At 41.3% G+C, this 16,047-nt stretch overlaps 1 protein-coding gene across 1 annotated transcript in view; it reads right to left on the bottom strand.

Moving 5' to 3' along the window:
- The window catches only part of LOC112983254 (nuclear receptor ROR-beta), a 144,189-nt gene that overhangs the window by 20,692 nt on the left and 107,450 nt on the right, over positions 1 to 16,047 (bottom strand). The gene's annotated exons all lie outside the window — the stretch shown is intronic.

Genomic DNA, 16,047 nt, shown 5'->3' with positions numbered 1-16,047 from the left:
ATGAAATACCTTTCAACAAGGAAACAAGTGGAAGTCATAGGACTGAACTGAAATGCTTGCCACAGAACCTCACATAGCAGAGACCACATTCAAAAAGAAGACATGCAAAAAGACATCGGCAATGCATCGGCCAGACCCGAGCATGGAAAAGAAAAAGTACCAGGAATTTCATCGTTTATTCATCCGTATCCTCAACAGTCTGAGCACAGTGGATGGACTTGGTGCTTTGGAGCCCAAAATATGACTGTTTCTTTGGTCATGTATTAATCAAATTTAAAAACATAATTTAAAAATGAACGTACACATGTATAAGCTCACTGCGATCACTGCTGTAGGAGTATCCTTTAAATGAGAGCTATTTTACTGGCATAGTTAACAAACTGAAAGTCAGTGGATGGGTGCTGAAACCCCACCACAAAAGGGCTCCAGGTTTTTGCAGTGACAATGAAACCTGCCCAGTGCAATCTTTATGGGGATCACTTAACAGACCAGTGCTATCTTTAGGCTTCCTGATGGAAGAACTGACTCGGGGTAAAAAAAACTAAAAGTGCACGTTAGTGAGTGCAGGGATCCATCCACCATTCTTTCATGGAAGGATAGATGGAATTCGCATCCCATGCTGGTAGGCTGCCTTATTTTGTAGTAAAAAAACCCTTATAATTGGTAATTGGGCATGTTAGAATAAAAAGATGATGAAGTTTAAAGAGCCTTTTTTTTTTTTTTTTTTTTAAGGCAAATCAGCAAAGGTTGATTAAAGAAATGCAATTCAAGAAGAATTCTTTCATAAGCACCAAATTTCAGATTTTAACCTCCAACATGTTCTATTTAAATGCAGTTTTAACAGAATCAGCTTTCTGGAAATATCCTGAACCACAGCAAACCTGACTGCAGAAATTAAGCTCGAATTGATAGATTTTGCCATTTATGTTACTGAACGGATTTAACCAGATGAAACTGAAGTATGGACAAAGAAAGAGGTTTGTATCTAAACCACCTGTAAAAGTAGTATAATTTTAACTTTTGTTACATTTCCCCATTCTGAGCAGCAAAGGATTTTGCTCTCTCCCCCATGGGCTATTCTTTCTTTTCTCGTGCTTCCTAATCCAGCTCCCTTAGCCTCACCATTCATTGCGTAAAGCAGCAATTATCCACGTTCTTGACACAGAGAAAATAAACCCTGGCATTACTGCATAGCCAGATTTTAAATCAGATAAATGGCCTGAGGGCTAACAGTCTGAAAATAAGACCCTTTTGCTTCACTGACTTAAAAATATATTTGATTAGCAGTGCTACTTTACTGTGAAGATTCCCACCCCACTCTTTTAATTTTTTCCTACCCCTTATGTATTTATCTTAGGACCCAACAGTTGAGTGGCACTTCAAAAACTCTTCAGTTTTGTGGGGTGGCATCTTGTTTTACCCCTATCCAGCTGTAAGCATAGTTATTTCCTTACATACTTATGCTTATGTTAAGCCGGCATTAAAACACATTTAGATGTTCACAGGCCTTAAGGCAATAGCAGCAAGCAGCAGCACTGAATGTGGCTGTCCAAAGAGGAACCAGGTGCAGGACAGACTTTAAATTTTTGTGCCGTGGGCTAGGCAAGGCAGAGCGCGTCATGGAAAGGGTGCACTTGCTCTCGGGGACGAGGGCCTGGCTGCTCGCTTGGCTGGCTGATTAGAAGGCAGCGTATGCAGCAGAAGGAACTCCAGCTTTACGCAAATATGGCATTTCTCGTGGTGCAAAAAGGAAGAGAAGTAAAAACTTGTCTTGGCTTCTCTGAGGGGCCAACAACATAAGATATGCGAGGAGGCAGAGCAAAGAACATAGCTCTCAAATGGTTGCAAAGTCCACAGCCTTTTTTCTGAGGTTTTCAAATAGATTTTCGCTTTTTTTTGGATAATGAAGTTGGAATCAGTTTGCACCTCTGCAATTCCATTTAGAAAGAACTTAATGACAATCACTAGGAATAAGGTACTGACATCTAATATCAACCTGTCCTGACATGCAGCACAGGTACTGTGGTGTACCCAAAAATACAGTGAATTTCTGGAATACTGGGATGACTTGACTGCTCTGAAGTGTTGCTGGCAACTGAGTTCAATAGATGAACTCTTTTAACAGAACTACAAAGAAAAAGGAGAGAAGGCAAATAGGTTCGTACAGCAGGAGGAGAGCTATTGTCTCAGTGCAGAGGCTGTGGCCTCGACCTTGTGGAGGGATCCTGCTGGGGTGATGCTCAGCAGCCGTGTCCCTCCTGTCCTCCAGGCCAAGAGTCTGCCACAGTTACTCCAGATATTGGGTCTTGGCTTTTGTTCATGTAGTGTCTGCCACTATGAGCCAACAACTATAACCAGGAATCACATTGGGAAGGGCTGCAAGCACCATGATCGACAACACCTTTCCTGTGACCTCAACATGGGCTATGTTTCCAGCTGAAATGTTGTCAGCCTCCATTGTGCATAAACTACAGCAAATTTGCAAGGTTTCCTTTGTGAGAAGGCAACTAAAGGTGATGATGCTGACCACTCAGTTATCAGAGCTTGCAAAGAGTATTTTACAAAGAGCATTTGCTGTGTTGAGTGAAAAATAGTAATTCTAACTCAAACAAAATACTTAGCCTGTATAATAGGATACTATCAGCACTATAATAACTACAGCTGTAAAGTGTAAGGCTTTTAATGCATGTCTGCCATAGTATGTAAACAGAGATTTTTGTCTAGGTGCTGCATTTGTCCTCTTTTGTTGTATGTTGGGTTTCTTATGTTATGCTGTATCTCCTATCACGCATCATGGTCACTTGATACTACATGATACCATGAGAAGTTGATGTCCATAGTATATCCTAGGAGATTAATTCTGTCTAGGAAACGTCCTACAGAAAATAAAAAGTTTCAAGCAACTAAACTCCAGCATGCACTGTGACATGCTAGCACTTCTTTTAGGCAGTTTGGTTCTTAATTTGAAGTGTTCTTAGTATTGGTACTCTGAAATTGTGTCTGCTTTGCACGAACATTTTATACAAATATCATGTGTAACTTAAAACAACAACAACAACAAAAAACTCTAGAAAGAAGTATTTGCTCCCAGAGAAATAAACTAGAAACAACATGATGAATCAAGCAAACAATAATTTTAACCAATATGAGGTCTTGAAACATCAGAAATACTCAGACAATATATACCGTGGAATGATTAATTATATTGCATATCTGTCCTGCATATGTCTGACTAGTTTTCTGTTATGGTGCATTATTTTAGCTGTAGACTCTCATCTATTCTTAGGGGTGACAAAGAAAGTTAGATACTGTTGGCTCATACTGACTCTGAATTTCCAAAGATTTAAAATGAAAACACACCAAGGCAGTCAATGCGGTGACTGTCGGCACCAAATCGCAACGCAAAAAATATTAAACATTAGGAGTGAGAGGTTACAACACTTATGATCTATGGAATGTCACTTTTCCGTAGTCTGAGTACATCACCCACTTGACAAAATATACCCTAAGAAACCACATATCCTAGTGAAATTTAAGGAAAGCTGATCTGATAACTTCATCCTTTGGATTACAGAAATGTCTACCAGTAGGACTAGTTTCCCTGCACAGAAAAGAGGGGGAGGTTTGACAAGTTCAGTTTTTCACAGAAATCTCCAAAGCAACGGAAGAAATAAGAATTTAGTTATAACATATAGTTCAAACTCCCAGACAGGAACACAGTTCACCTAAAAACTGATAAAGGCATTGAACTGGAGCAAAAGTCATCATCCCCCCTTCCAGGTCCCCATATGAGCTTGACCGTATCCTGATGAAAGCAACTCACAAGAGAGAAAACGCATCTGAAATGTTTTAGATACTTTCAGATAATTGCTGATTAATGAGAAAGATACGAAAACTCAGTTCTTCACCAGGCTTAGCTAAATGGGGAAGCAGAGGATTTGGAACAGCTCCAGAAAAGGAGCTAAAGAGGCAGGGAATGAGGCTAGCCACGAGGGAGCGAGCCTGCTGATAGCTGCATCAGCGCTCGGAGCACATCCAGGGCAAAAATGCCACTTTCGGAAACCTGAGTGGCCAAGCTGACCTCAGAGCTCCACGACGACGGATAGAAATGTTCCCCTTCCTGTAACAAAAGCTCAGATGCTGGTGATGAGGCCCTAAAAGAAGCCAAATGGATGGTCAGACAATAGCGCTTATTGAATAACAAGCCCCTACTGTGCAAGAGGCATTAAACCTTTTGTTACTCTGATTCTTGGCATGTGACGAGGTCTTCAAAACAATAGCCTGTATTTTAACAGCCCTGTAGCATGTCATTTCCCTATTACACTTCTCCCCTGCCAAACCTTACTCCTGAACACCTTGCCAAAAATTATGATAAGAAAGACTGGAAGGAAATAACAGAAAATGAAACTTAAATCAGAAAAAAGGCAATCTAAAAAAGACTGGGAAGCAGTAACTCAAACAATACTGATACCTAGCATGTGGGAGAAATTAATGGTACCCAGACAGATAAGAAATGATAGTGGACAATAAATTAACCAGAACTTTGCAATGCAGCAGTGTAATAAAAGGCCAACACATAGTGGAATATGTCCAGAAGAAGCTGAAAATGGCAAATGGGGAAGCTAAAAGATTATCTATCAAAAAGGCTTTCTAATTCTAAGATCAGTTGTGGGTTTCCTGAATGAGATACTGAGGGGAAATTGACTGGAAGCCTCTATGGAGTAGAGACTGGAGGAGGAGCAGCAGCAGCATGAGAGAGTGGTGATGGTCTGCTGAAATGACTGGCTTTTAAATTCAGTCTGGAGCATGGTAAACTTTTGGCAGGCGGAAAAAGGGACTCCAGCTTCATTTGGTGACGCTGGCCTGGTGTATGGTTAAATAAGCCATACCACAATTAGTGGAAGAAACCCGCCCTGATGGGTCATGGTACATCACCCATCATTCCTGTGCTGGCCTCTCTCCTCGCTGTGCTTGGCTGGGAAAGGAGTGCTGTGCCGGGCTGGTTCGCTGAGGCTTGGTGGGAACGCTGCCCAGTGCCAGGGCTGTGTCTTCCCTAGGGAAGGCTGGCTGTCCCCTTCATCTGCTGAGCAGCGTCTTCTCAGAAAATGTGTGGGAAATTAAATCTCTGAGACCTCTGCTTCCCTTCCAATGTGAAGTTGGACAACAGTTAAAAAATTACTGGGGAAGGAAGCGCCTGACAGAGAGACTGGACAAACAGCAAGACTGCACAAGCCCTATTTTATCAGCAAAACAGGCCAAAAGCGTATGTTGCAAGGGAAGAGCAACAGTGGATGGGTTATACCTCTGTGGCAGAAATCTGGGACTGCAGCTCACAACTTCTAGAACTGCAAGTGACCTTTTCTATTTCCAGTTTCAGCTACTCAGCTGGGCTTTTTTTTTTTCCTACTGAAATTTCTTATTTTAGGCTTCAGTAGACACCTCACAAAAGGCACTCTCCAAAGGTTACAATAGCTCAAGTGTGCATTGCACTGGTGGGTTAGGAGCTGCTTAAATCCAAAGTACATACAGAAAAATGAACATTGCAACCTAGATAATATAAATCAGCATAGCACAGACCTGCAGGGGTCTATCATCGGCTGATGAGTCAGTTCTCCCTTTTTAATGTTAATACTCAGAGATCTTGAGCTACAGTACTGAGGGAAAACTCAGACTTGGGGTCAGGTTCAAAGCTGGTGGGGATGGGTGCAGCAGCTCCACGGACTGAGCACAGCTTTCACCAGCTGCAAATTTCGCCTGCTAAGTGGAAATTATCCACAGACTTCTGCAGCGGCTGTTTCCTACAGGCTCTTTAGTTCTTTCATTTGTCTCTCTTCTCTCATGAGAGGCTCTAGTTTTTCTCAGCATTCTTGTCTTTTGCACTGGGAGCTGAAGAACTTTGAAGTGTGCCTCCTAAAACACTGATAATCATCCTCAATTAAAATGAATAATGAATTTTTAATTTGCCACTTACCCTTAGGATCCAGTTGAGTAGCTAAGAGCTCATCTCAGCTTATATCCTAAGTTGAGCTCTCGCAGGGATCCACTTTGAATTAATGCTGCAATAACACCACAGCTTTGGCTGGCTGGCTGGCTGCTGTAAGCATTCCTGTCTCTTCTTAAAACTGTCAAAACTGTCTATACATTGTAGTACCCCAAATAATGCCAGGTGAACAATCGCATTACCACTCTTCTGAACCCTAATTCAATGGTATTGGGACTGCAACATGAAAAGTTTTGCAAAGTAGTTTCCTTACACAGACTATATCAAAAAATTCTTAGGCAGAAGTGGAGGCAGTAATGCAGGGAATAAAGCAGAAGTATGTCCTGTGGTTACTGTCCAATGTGAAGAAAGGGTCCCCAAATTTTTAAAATGAACTGGCTGAAAAAATCTTAGTTTCTGGCAAAAAAGTGGGAATATTTGTCCTAAAAATGGTTGCAAATAGCACATCCCATTTTTCATCTGTCTTTACCTTCTCAATGTAATAATATACAAAAATTCCCTTTCAAGAACTGTTACAGATACAAGAACTGTTACAGTAGCAAGTTTCTAAATCCTCTTTTATTTAATAAATTTGTAACACTATTCGATATGCAGCCTAGGAAGACAATACGAAACATTCAAATACTGATATGAGTCTAGAAGTGCTTGAGTTTAGCTCAGGAATAATCCTCTCTTGGGTTGAAGTTGTCGAGTGCTTAGTGTCAGGAACAGATTGCACATTCAGGCAGTTATGAATGTGAATTTTGTATTTCCCCTCTCTCCCTTCAAATAAATCAGTGTTTCATTTGCCTTTCAACAGGAAAATACACTACAACTGAATTATGCCCTAATACAGAGGAACCCAGAGGATGGACCCAGTTCTATGCAGAGTTCTGTTAAATCCTGGTGGATCTTTATGAATGCTTAAAGGTCTCCGCCTAATAATAGTTTTCCTGGGTCTCAGCCAATTTAGTAAAAAAGTTATATTTCCTACTAATTAGAAATCATTTAGCTGGCAGCAAAAGCACAAACCAAGGCAATAGTTAGAAATTACGGGACAGAGACTCTACAGGCACCGTATAATTATCACAAATTTATTGAGATGAACTGCTTCCTAACTTCTTCCAGCATAGCTTACACAAAGAGATTTTTATATTAAAATTCAGCCTGTTCTGCAACAAGAACATAGCTTCATTTATTATGATTAAGCAAACATTGGAGTGGACATTGCTTACTATGAGACCAAGAAAAATGCATGGGACAATTGAAATATTTTAGGTTTAAGCTAGAGTTGAAAGAGTTTGCCCTGTCAAAGAATACAAAAGGTAAGAGTAGTATCTGTCATCCCACATGTGAAGTAGCAAAGATTTGGTATATGGGAGAGGTTAGGCATACATCCTAGCATTTCTCTCACTGTCACAAGCTTACATTTACTTTTTTATAAAGATTTTACACAATCTAGGAATAAAAATGTTTCAAAAAGCAATGAGAAAACATTCTAAAATAGTTCTTCTATTTACCCACAGTACGGTGACTAAGTCAGATCAAAATGGTGCCAGAGTATAAAGTCAGAAAGTGAAACAATTTGGTTATCATTAGCAACCTCAGCGATTCCACTCATCAAGAGAAAAGATATCCACGCAGTCAAAAAGGAATGCAAGACAGTGCTCTGTGCTTTAATATCTGGCTTTAAGTATTCCAATTTATATGCAACTTTCATCCCTATAAGACTACTGCACTTTCAAAACTGTTTTCTGATGTTCAGCTTCAGTATTTCTTGTCTGAATTTCAGCCCCATATGTCTCATTGCATTGATTTTTTCCACTAAATATATGCACTGTTTCCCCTCCCTCTTGTGTGTTTCACTCCAACTTTTTCCTCATATCTTTCCACTCTTGTACAAAAGAATGATTGCTGCTCTTTGAAAGAAAGTATCAAAAATGAATGGGCCATCTAAAGAAAGACATCGTTACCCATAGAGCTGTTAGCAGCACCACAAACTGCATAATACATGGAATTACATTATTCTCAACTGTAGAATGGAAAGTAGTGAAATGGATGGGATGCGTGGTGAGATTTACCAGACTAAACAGAAGGCACGAGGTGTGCAAAAGTGAACTAAGGTCTTGGGAAGTCAAAATTGTGATGTTGCATGTGTTCTGGGAAGAACAACTGTAAAATCATGCTTTTGGAGGCTTCCTCCTGCCTCAGTGTCAAAGAAAGACCAGACAATGTGGTACAGAATGACAGAGAAATACAGTATGAACCCCAGAGTAAGCTCTCAAAAAGCATGGGATGAGTTTGCCAATTGTTGGTGCTCATCACCCAGAAACAACATACAAAAACACTGAGGACAGGGAGCACCGACACCAAGATGAAGGGTTATTCGGGTCGGGGAGCAAGCGTGAAGAAAGCCAGGCTGGAGTAGCAGCATATCACTGCTAACTCAACACCTCTTGATTTTTGCAGGTAGCATGTCACCTCTCTACACTACAGTGATTCCTAAAAAACCACCTTTCCCCCACGGCTTTATCCTCTCAATTCCCATTGCTGTGGTTGCCACCTTGCAGGATGCACGTGAGACACAGCCTGGCAAGACACCCTCCTCCGCACGTCCCAGGCCCTGCTCCATGTCGGGGCACCTGCTCCAGCCTTCTCCTTTCAGGGCTTTCTCACGAAGGGGCAGTTACCATTTCTTCTCCTGCCGACAGCGCTGCGGCGTCCCAGGGCATCAGCAGAACAGGTATTCCCACAACTGCCCGCCAAAGCGCACCTCAGGACTCGCTATACCGCTCGCTTTACAGCGATCTGCTTGTGTGATCTATAAGCTGACAATATTCATAGCGCGGCACTGTTCCTGAGAAGATTATCATGATATATGGTAATATATGGGATACGTGATATGGTACTTTACATATTTTGACTGCTACAAATGGTTGCTTTCTAACTGCTTTCTGGATTCTCGATAGAACGAACACATTCTGTCAAGTTCGGTTATGTAAGGACATATTCCTATCTTTGGAGAAGAAGGAGGAATTTCACATACTTGCTTTAATGGATTAGAAATGTACCCACTCTAGAGAAATATATTTTCATGCTTTAGAAGTATAAGCTACAGATCGTGTTGTTTTTAATATTAACTTCTCTTTTTAATTCATTGGTATAACAGGCTGAAAAGTCAAACAGTGCTAAAGATCACAGAAATCTCCCCTGTTTGTTTTATCCATGCTCAATTTCAGTTAAAGGATGCCATTGATTTTACTGGTTTAAATACTTAATCCAGCTGCTTGTTTTATTCCAATATTCATAACCACAATTTGGAGAGGATCCCATGGTCTTGGGTGCTGCAAAAAAACACATTTTCAGCAGCAAATTTCTGCTCCCCAAAACATGCATTGTATACCAACAGTAATTAAACTTTTCCTGACTGTGAGCAGAACTCTGATTGTATTCCTGCTGGCAACACTTAACCTCACAATAAACATAAAGGGCCATATTTAAAGTGGCAGTTTCGGCAATGTCTACAGTGCATAGTCTGTAGTGTGATCGAACTCCAATTAGGAAGACTGCCAATGGTTGCCACTGGTAACATTATTGTGGCTTTATTAGTTGGCCTGCATTCGACATATGAATTGACTTAATTGAAAGAGAAGCCAAATCCCTTTCAGAAATATCCAAAAAGCTTTAGAATTTGCAGGAAAACCGAGCCTAAAGTATACTTTTAGGCTACCTACTGCATGTTCAAATTGTTTTAGATTAATTGCTGGATTGCGTACGTTTGAACCAGGTTTAGTTAAAGAGGCACATTGTATCCGGCTTATTGAACTGCTGTGATCTGTGCTAAGTGTACTGAGGAGGACTGCCAGAACCAACATGAGTCTGATCCAAAGCCCACTGCGCTTAGTGGGAGGCAGTGGGTGCTCAGTGGATTGAAAATCACAGGGTGAAAAATCTGGTGCTTAAATATAGTACCTCCTAGAAAACATTTTTTATTTTCTAAGTCTACGCCAAGAGTTTTAACACAGACTGTGCCCTCCCTAAGTCTCCTTAAGTCAGCAAGTGCTAAAATATGCACTTAGTAAAGTATAACAACATATTCAGTTATTTATGAACATTTTGATCCTTTAAACTATTGGGCCCTGCAACATAAACTCAGTAAAGCCATTATGTAAATTTGTAATTAGGCTGGTTTTGATCTGTAAATTTTCATTCGTAAGTATGTAAATTTACAAAATAGAGAAAGATTGCTAATTTGGAAGAGAGAAAAAGATAAAACCATAAAATTTTACAAGCTTTCAAAAAATTACATTTTTACAATATTACTGCCAAATTATATGGCAATCTTAGAGGGTAAAGACAACATTTATTTCTAAATAAGTGATGTAAAAAAATTCAAAGTCTACGCTTACTAAAAAAAGTGTTCACTTCAGCATCAGTTCAGCTAGAATGCTTCAGCATCACAATGCTCTAATTTATTCCTCTACTTTTATGTCCATTTTTGATGAAGTTGAAATATTTTCTAACTGAGGAAAGCTGTCAAGTTGGTTTTAAACCTTGCCATTCTCTGCTCTCTTCTCGAGTGTATGAAAAGGGGAAAGAATTAATTAATTAGTTAAAAAAATTACAGGAGAAGGGGGTCTAAGTTATGTCAGATGAACTGAAATGAGCACGGAACTGAAATATTAATATATTCTGATTGTCACCTTTAAAGAGGTAATGGTGATAAGAAATATGTCCTAAGGGTATCTGCACAGAAATGCACATGCTGCACATTTTTAACTGCTCACCAGATGGCAACATTGCTCCACCCGAAATACAGCTTAAGGGCTTCTGCTTTAGCTGCGCACACCTGAACTGCAAAATTTGACTCTCACCTCTGTAGGAGGGATACTAAAATATGGCTCAGGAAAAGGAAAGAGGTAAAGAAACATGATTACGCCAGACTAATGTCACAGAGCCGAGCCATCAGTTCGGCTTTCCCGTGTAGTCTGCCACAGCCTTGGAAAGAAGTTGCAGGAAAAAGGGAACATCAACATAGCAGCTGTTACCGTCACCTTAGGTAAGGATTTTAATTTAGAGAGAGCTTCACTGCATTTTGAGTCAGCTGGTCCCTGCGATAGCCCTCCACGTAGCATCTAACTGACCAATGCATGTTTGGTGAGCTGTCTACTAACACTGGATTTGGCACAGAGAACAAAGCCTGGAGAGATGGAGAAAGGAATTAAACAAAAAATATGTATATACACATATATCAGCATGGAGAAGTGCTTTTGCAAGCAGCACAGCACAGCAACCTTCCCAAGAGACCCACGTGCGGCTGGTGGGTATTGCATGCACGAGGCACAGTGCTATGGATGTCCCGGAACAGGATGGGCAGAGGGGAACAGGCTCAATTCTCCTAAAGTTAATGGGAATTTCCACTGAAAGGGGAAAGGTGTGAGACTGGCTTTGAAACACACCCTCAGCAGAGGAGCTGAGAGCGTCTCCAGGTGAAGACCTCCTCCCAGGGTGGGATACTGAATGAGCCCAGCGCTGAGCTCCGGCCTGAATGCTAGTGCAGCGAGGAAAATAAGTAAAAACTTTATACAGTACATAAAGATGTTCACTGAAGGACCTGAGATGGATGTATGAACCCAGCTAAATTATAGATTACTTGTGCACAGGAGGTTATTTGCAGTTTCCAAGGGGGCTTTTCTTTTGCATACCCATCTTAAGCCAGTCTTTAAAATATTTTGCAGGCTTTGCTTCGCTGTCATTTCCCAGGCAAAGGCAGGCTCAAGAGGGCTGTGTTTCACAGAGGATTTGGTGAGTAGGAGAGGTGATTTCCCCAGGCCCCACCACAGGGTTGCCCGAGGGAGCTCCTGCCCGTGCTGAGACACGCGCGGCAGGACAGGGCCAGAGGGGACCGGGGAAAGACAAGATGAAGCCTGAGGATGGCAACCTTTCTATTTAATTTTCAAATCTGGTAAAAACTTTTAAGCACTCCAAGCCTTTGGGTGCTTCTCCCTTCAAATAGTGCTGATATTGAAGAAATATCATGTAAATATACATAGACAACATTTTTTTCTGTAATTAGAGAAGCTTTGGCTACCCGACCTTGTGTGCTCTCTACTGGCACCTTACCAGCTGCCTAAATATATTCAGATACAGGGCACTCTTCAGTTTGACCTGGAGTGAACCCTGAGCCAGTCTGTTTTCCCCACAACAGCATCCACTAATTATTTTTTTTCATCTTTACAAAATCATAAGCTGGTATCTCAGCTACAGTCAAGCCAGGGAAACCTTTCCGTTAACTTTCACAGACAGGGATCTGAGCCACACGTTGTGTGAGAGAAGTAGGATGCTTAGCTCAGTGACAGGAAATGTTATGCCCTTATGTTGAAATGAGATGGTCTTTAATTTGACAAAACTCTAAAAATAAGCCTTTAATATCTACTAATTTAAAAATCGCACTTGGGAGCAAGGGTTACCGTCCTGCTGCGGGGCTGCCAGGGTCAGGAAGCAGAAATGCCTCTTTTCCCCACGCCGGCTGACCTCTGCTGCTCCCTCTGCGAGGAGAAAGCCCCGCTCCGAAGGACCACGTAGTCTCCTTCGAAACCAAGGGCAGACGCTGCCCCACGGGTCTGAGCTGCCACTGCAGCATCAGGAAATCTCTGCCTTCCCCAGGCCGAGGCGAGGAGTTGGCCTCTGCATCCAGCAGACTGCTGCTTCTTACACCTCGCCTTCCGTCCCACACGGCACAGATAGCCCATCCTGCTTTTCATCAGCTAATGTACAGCTGTACCGGGAATATCCCACCTATAAAGAGGAATATACCAGCTCTAAAGACATGTGAGGGAGCGCTACGTAACTTAAAATTGTCGATACCTACAGCTGTTTCCTGGTCCAGTATTTAGAGATGCTGGTAAGCATACAATGCAGGAAAAGCTGTATTTTGCCTGCTGTGCCATTCTAATACCAAGCATTGAAACATCTGCTGTGTAAAAGTTTTGAATTTCAAAACTGTTAAGAGGAGCAGTTTCATTTCCACTAAGCCTAATGCAGATGAAGTTATGCTGAAGAAAATGAGAATTTTTACATTTAAATTAAAGGAATATAACTGTTAAAGATCAAAGTATGCCTAACCAATTTAATTACTTTTTTGGGGAATTAGAAAATTAAGATGTGCAGAAAAGAACACAAATGATGTGTAAATTATTTTATACAGTATCTTAGAAAATATTGCATGTATAATTGAATCAGACTGACAGAGAAATAAAGACTTCTTTGGATTTTTGAGAGAATCTTACTGGTGGATAGCAAGCAAAAAGTAAATATTAAAGTAATTTATGCAACTGCAGCAAGTTATTTAGTCAGGTGCAGCAGGGACCATTGTTAGGACTTGTTTTACAAGCATTTAACATTTTCATTAACAATGTGGAAGAGAGGGTTCACAGCATATTAATTAAATGGCCAGATAATTCTAAATTGAGAGAAGTCACAAGTATCAGTGAGGACTGAGACATAATGCAATAGGACCAAAAAGCTTAGAAAAATGAGTATGAAACAGATAATGAGATTCAAACTTGGAAAAGTGCAGGTAGAGATATCTTGATAAAGTTAGCCCTATACAGGAAAAATGTAAGTGAGAAACAACTAAAGCAATAACAGTGTAAGAATAAGAAGAGAATTGGACATTGGTTGGCAAATAAAGCAGAAGCCATAAAGACTGCTTTGATTCTGGCCTGCCTGTGGAGAAATCATCATGTCTTGGAAAGGCTTACAGCAACTTTTAGGAGCTCAGAGGTGGAAGGAATTTCAAGCATCCATTTATAGGGAAAAAATTAAGAGGGATACATCCAGTCAAAATCAGGTAAGTGGCAAGTGAGGTGGTGCTTAAAAAAATGCAATTATTTGAAGAATATAAATGTTAGGGGAAAACAAAGACTGGAGATCTCCCACATCACGAGATCTGCTAGAAAGTGTCCAGTGATGGAAAGAACTAACATGACTTGGAATACTTAAAACAATGGCTCAGTTCATCACTAGACGAGATAGTATAAAGAAATTTTTATCTAGGCAGAAGAACTGATGCAGTACAGCTTTTCCATCTTGTATATTCTCTATTGGTTTCACCTAACAGTTAAGGCAGTTAACTTCTACTTAATGTGAGTTGGATATATTCCTAAATCTCACTGGAGTGGGTAGGATGCAATGCTACAGTAAAATTTAAGCACATTGTAAAATGAAATCAATGCATACAAGTGCTTTTGAATTTTCCTGTTTTGACTCAGAGACCGCAGTTTTATAGAAGCTCCAACAATCCAGTGAAGCATTAAAAGGCTGTTTGTTTTTAAACACTGAAAATATCATTCACCTGTGCACTAATCCGAATATTTTATGGTACTTCTCATCCATTTTTTTCCAGTTACGTCAGTTGATCTGTTATACTACCATATCTCTCACTAACAGCCTTACCTCTCTGCTGCGGGGGTCACAGATGACATAGAACAGAATTTGGGTAAAATCCTGGCAATTTAGGTGCCCAGTTCCAATTTCCAAAGGAAATGGAATAAGAGTTTGGGCCTGCCCTAAAGCTCCAAAAATCAAAAGATCCCGCTGACGTCCGTGGGATCCTTTGGCTCATAAAGCTATAGCCCCATGGCTGTATTCTCACTGTTGGGCTCACTTCTGTAACTGAGCGTAAACCCGAATTCACAGACTGTCTGAACTGCCATATTTCCAGGTGCCTCCTCTGACTGTCTCTGGGAATATTTCCCTTTGGGTGCAGTAGGAAAATAGCTTTTAGGCCAGCTTCGGGTCTCTTTGATATAAGCATGGGTAATGACCTATGTGGAAACTCCAGCAGCTAATAGCTGAGAAAGGGGTAATTGTCTCTGTTTGTGGCTGTTTAAATTGTCTCCCAGCTGTTTCTGAGTACTAAAAACACTTTTCCAGGACTGAGGTTTGCACAAGCCACGTGTGAATGATGGTCCCAGTCACCAGAGCCAAAAGGGAAGGTGAAGATGTTCCTCACCAGCGCCCCGCACTACTACGTGGCGGGCGCAGGAGATCACTGGATAGCAGCTCAGGCCAAACATGCCCAGCAACCATGCCCCACTGAGCAGAGTGGCAGAAAAGTGTAATTTTCTTCTGTGCTATTTGTAAGTAGAGTGTGCAGTTTGTTATACACCTTTCTGCACATAAGCATACATGGGAACAAACACACACCTAGCTGCACCTGTAGTTCTTATCAGACATTAACTACTACACCCACCCTTTCTGTAACACCCATCGAGTACATTTGTAGCACTACCACCCCTGGCCCAGACGTCTCCAGCCAGGGCCCTCAGACGGTCTGAGTGCATGCATGCGTTTACGCTTCTTGCCATCTTCTTTGCTTGCATACCCAAGGCAGCACAGCCAGGCTAGAGCTCTAGAGTCTGTTTGTAATGTGACATTAACTTATTTGTTATGGGTGCTGTTGAACAACAAATGGTTTTTTTCCTCCTTCTTCTTCTTCCTTTTTAGTTAAACCTAATTAAAGAAGTATCACCCTTTACCTATATCCTCAGCCACAACTGACTCAGCATTCATCACTTGCTGATGTGGAAAGTACCTCATTAGGATGCCAACCTTCTTTTACGTTATTTCTTTACGCAGAAAGCACCGCTTCCAGTTGGGTTGGAGCAGTAGGACTAGAGCCATTAGCTGAACAAAAATCTTCCCTAGAGAATGATCTCTAGCTGGCCTTTCAAGCTCTCACATCTCACAGAGAGGTCTCTTTACTGCTTTTCAAGGAAGAAATCACAGGACAGATGCCAGAGATGCTTCTCCAAGGCATTCAAGCTGTCGGGCCGAGCTACATGACTATGTTCACCTCAACCTTGTCTGTGCATCTCCCTAGATCAGTGTACTTACTCTGAATGCACACCCATGCACAGAAGTAGGGAGCTGGTGCTTTCTGCAATAAATACCCTCGAACGAGCTGCCAGGGGGATTCGGGGTGTTGACAGGAATATGGGAGGCTGGCTAAAGAGATCATTTTTCCATCCTAGTAATGAGCTCATTTGAAACAAGCTCCCCAC

The sequence above is a fragment of the Dromaius novaehollandiae genome, chromosome Z (genome assembly GCF_036370855.1).
Source record: "Dromaius novaehollandiae isolate bDroNov1 chromosome Z, bDroNov1.hap1, whole genome shotgun sequence".
Taxonomy (NCBI): Eukaryota; Metazoa; Chordata; class Aves; order Casuariiformes; family Dromaiidae; genus Dromaius; species Dromaius novaehollandiae.
The sequence above is the reverse complement of the archived record's forward strand: the minus strand, read 5'-3'. Positions and strand labels throughout refer to the sequence as shown.